The sequence below is a fragment of the Gracilinanus agilis genome, chromosome 1, assembly GCF_016433145.1.
Source record: "Gracilinanus agilis isolate LMUSP501 chromosome 1, AgileGrace, whole genome shotgun sequence".
NCBI lineage: Eukaryota > Metazoa > Chordata > Mammalia > Didelphimorphia > Didelphidae > Gracilinanus > Gracilinanus agilis.
Window position 1 is genome coordinate 295736290 of NC_058130.1, and position 4629 is coordinate 295740918.

Consider the following 4629-nt stretch of genomic DNA (forward strand, 5'->3'; position numbering starts at 1 on the left):
ATGAAGCATTATCAATACTGGATGTGTAAGAACCAAGCATTATAGCACCCATATATTTAAAGGAAAAATAAAAGAAAATGGAGACAAAATGATAACAGCAGTAAGACCTTAATTTTTCCCTCTCAGAACCAGATAAATCTAATAAAAAATAAACAAGGGGGGGGGCAGCTGGGTAGCTCAGTGGATTGAGAGCCAGGCCTAGAGACGGGAGGTCCTAGGTTCAAATCCGGCCTCAGACACTTCCCAGCTGTGTGACCCTGGGCAAGTCACTTGACCCCCATTGCCTACCCTTACCACTCTTCCACCTATAAGTCAATACACAGAAGTTAAGGGTTTTAAAAAAAATTTAAAAAAATAAACAAGAGGGAAGGAGATGAATAGATACTTAGATAAGATAAATGAGACAGGTATATGGAGAGCCCACACACACCTGCATGAGGTTAGTGTGTGTGGGCTCTCCATATACCTGTCACACAGCTGGGAAGTGTCTGAGGCCGGATTTGAACCTAGGACCTCCCGTCTCTAGGCCTGGCTCTCAATCCACTGAGCTACCCAGCTGCCCCCCCCCTCTTGTTTATCCAAACATAATTTCAGGTGGGAAAACATTAGCTCAGAGAGCATAAATATTTTACAAAAGTTTTTACACTTTTCATGCTATGGAGGTAATCATGCATCCTTGAGGAGTTGTGTCACTGGAACAAAAGTTACACTGGGTATGACCAAGCTGGAAAGAATTGATTTGGAAAGAATATGGTCCTGGCAAGAGATTGTGTCTGCTGCCTAGGGACCAATCTAGAAAAATGTGGTCCTGATAAAGATAAAGAAAATAAGGGAACTATATGAAGAGATGAAAAAAGAGAAAAGAGAAAAGAATAATATATACCATGATTATGTTAGAAAAAAGTCATAAAATTAAGAGACAAAAGTATCCAAGTAAAACAAATCTAAAGGGAACTCAAAAGCAGAGGATGTTTATATTAGCATATATATATTTACATGTATGAATATATATATAATTTACATATTTTAAACAAATTCTAAACAATATGGAGTTTGTGGCTTTGCACCTAAATTTTTTATGCATTTGTTTAGTTAAACATTTTTTGATATTGGTAGTGGTTACTAAATATATAAAAAATTTTCAAAGGATATCTCATGTAGTACAGAGAGGGGGGACATAGCAGTTTTGCAGGCTTTGGCTGAGTTCTAATTTCAGTTAGGAGTTTAGAATCTTGGAAGAAAGTTTCAGTTGGACCTGGGAACTCATGGAGAGAACCAGGGACAGCTGAGCTGCTTCTTCTCCTTTTTGAGATTGAAAACCTAGCCTAGTTTTGGAGTGTTTTTTTGAGATTTGTTAATTTAGATAAACCCTTTAAATCTTCATACCTTACCTCATTTCCCTACCTTCCTTTCCCTTAGCTAAATGTCTGATAGGAGTGAATAAGGAGATTGAAATTAGAGAGTAGTTTCAAATCTGTGAGAGTTCAGCTCTACTCTTACAGTACTTTATCTAGAGAAGTTTGGTAGCCATCATCATAATCCCTTTTGATTTCAAAATCACCTTGAGAGTTGAGTCAAGGCAGAATATTGCTCAAACTCCATTCCTGCTTCCCTTCCCCCACCTGAGGTTTCTTTAAGCAACTGTTAGAGCTTCCTTTAATCCTTTTACCTGACAATTTGACCTGAGAAGACCTTCCCTTTTGTGTTTAAAACAGACCTTTTAGGGATAGGTAAGGCTTCTGGTTAAGATGGCGGCAGAGTAAGGAGCAGCTGCTCAATCTCTCCTAACCGATGCATACAAGACTCCTCAAGGGGACATAAAAACAAATCCAGACTAATGAAGGAACCCCACAAAAGGGGCAGCATTGAAGATACATGGAATCGGGCATTTCCACGCTATAAAGGGGTGAAACAGCTCTCACTAAAAGGCAAGAGGAAGAAGCCCCTCAACCCCCCCACACACACACACACACCACGCACAGTGCCAAGGCCAACGCACAAGAGTGAAAACAAGATTGGGGCAACCAGTAAACCACTAGCAGCCCCAGGGCTTGAACCTGTGAGCTGCCAGACTTGGGACCCCAAATGGCTGGGGGGACGCACTGACTTTCCCAAGCGTATACGCAGGTGAAGGTTCTGCACCAGTGTGAAGAAAGATCGCTAACACAGGGACTTTCCCCTGCGTCTACACAGGTGAAGGCAGTGCCCCTGGTGGAATAAAGAACTCTAACACAGGGACTTTTCACAGTGTCTTGCCCCAGGAAAGGTTCTGCCCCAGGGGCGAATAAAGATCTATAAAGCAGGCAGGTGAAGGCAGTTCCCTAGGCGTGAATAAAGATTTCCAGCTCAGGCTAGGACATCTAGTGAGGACCTGGGAGCGCAGCTGTGGAACCAACCCCCTTCCACACCCCCTCCCCGAGACCACTGAAGGAGCCTCAGGCAGAGGGGCAGACCAGGGACTACCAGGAGGCCTGACCCCAAGGACAAGAAGACCGGAGCCATCAGAAGCTTAGAAAGTGAAGGCAGACCCTGAGTGTGAAGACAAAGCTGAAAAGGGGCGGGGCTAATAATGGCAAGCCATACGGAAGCCCAGAAGAAAAAGATTACCAAGAGAAACTCTGGAATGCTCAACAACTTTTACACAGAAAAAATCCAGACAATAGAGGAGGACAAACAAATAACCAAACATCCCCCCCAAAAATGAAAGCTGGTCACAAGCTATTGAACAGTTCAAAAATGAGATGTTGAGGAAGATGGAAGAAATATGACAAGAAAATAACAGTTTAAAAGGCAGAATTTCACAATTGGAAAGTGAGGAAAGTCAACTGAAGACCAGAAGTGACCAGATTGAAAAGGAAAACCAAAAGATTATAACCAAAAACCAGTCCCTAAAGGCTAGAACTGAGCAGTTAGAAGCCAATGATCTCACAAGACAACAAGAACAAATAAAACAAAGTCAAAAGACTGATAAAATAGAAGGAAACATGAAATATCTCAATGAGAAAGTGACAGACCAAGAAAACCGGTCTAGAAGAGACAATTTGAGAATCATTGGTCTTCCAGAAAAGGCAGAAATTAATAGAAACTTGGACTCCATACTTAAAGAAATTATTCAGCAAAATTGCCCTGAAGTTCTACAAGAAGAGGGTAATATAGATATTGAAAGGATCCATAGATCACCCTCTACACTGGACATAGAAAAGTCAACACCAAGGAATATAATAGCCAAATTCAAGAGCATTCAAGTAAAAGAAAAAAATCTTACAAGAAGCCAGAAAGAGACAATTCAAATATCAAGGAGCACCAATAAGGATCACACAGGATCTGGCAGCCTTCACGCTAAAAGACCGCAAGGCTTGGAATACAATATTCAGAAAGGCAAGAGAGCTGGGCCTTCAGCCATGAATCAATTACCCATCGAAACTGACTATATACTTCCAGGGGAAAGTATGGGCATTCAACAAAATTGAACATTTCCAAGTTTTTGCACAAAAGAGACCAGGACTAAATGGAAAGTTTGATACCCAACCACAAAAAATCAAGAGAAACAGGAAAAGGTAAATAAGAAACAGAGGGAAAAGAAAGAAAATTCATAATCCTTTAAACTTGACTCTTTAATGGCTTAAATAAGATCTATTTATATGTATTTCTAGGTGGAGAAATGCTATGTATAATTCTGTGTAGTGAACTCTATTCATTATTATAATATTCACTATTATAGCAACCAGAAGAATAATTCATAGTGAGAGGACAGGATACTAAATGGTCTAAGATGACATGGGGAGTGGGAAAGAGTGGGGGAATAGTAGAGGACACCAAGAAAAATCTGAGTAAATAAGAAAAATAGGATATTCTATTACACACAAAGAGGGCATAGGAAGGGGAGGAGATAAATACTATCATAAGAAGGAGAGGAAGAGAGCATTAAGAGGTAATAATCAAACCTTACTCTCAGTGTAATCAACCCAGAGAGGGAAGAGTAGCTTTATTATCCATTGGGATATAAAACTCTATCTAACCCTACTGAGAAAGTCAGAAGGGATAAACCAAAGGGAGCAGGGGAGTGGGGAGGTCAAAAAAGAGAGGGGAGAAGAAGGGGGAAGGAATTCATTAGGTCTTTAAAAAACAAAAAGAGGGGAATAACAAGGGAGGGGGAAAAAAGGGAAGTCAATCAAGGGAGGGTATAAGAGATACCAGCTCAAAGCAAACCACTGGTTTAAAAGGAAATAGGGTAAGAAAAAGGGTTGGGTCTAGGAGAGGATACAAAAATGTCAGTGAATGCACAACTGATAATTGTAACTCTGAATGTGAATTGGGATGAACTCACTCATAAAATGGAAGCAAATAGCAGAGTGGATTAGAAACCAAAATCCTACCATATGTTGTCTACAAGAAACACATATGAAGGGGGTAGACACACACAAGTTGAAGGTTAAGGGTATGAGCAAAATCTTTTGGGTGTCAAATGAGAAAAAGAAGGCAGGAGTGGCAATTATGATTTCTGACAAAGCAAAAGTAAAAATAGATATGATTAAAAAAGACAGGGAAGGTCATTACATCCTGATTAAAGGCAATATAAACAATGAGGAAATAACACTGCTCAATATGTATGCACCAAGTGGCATAGCA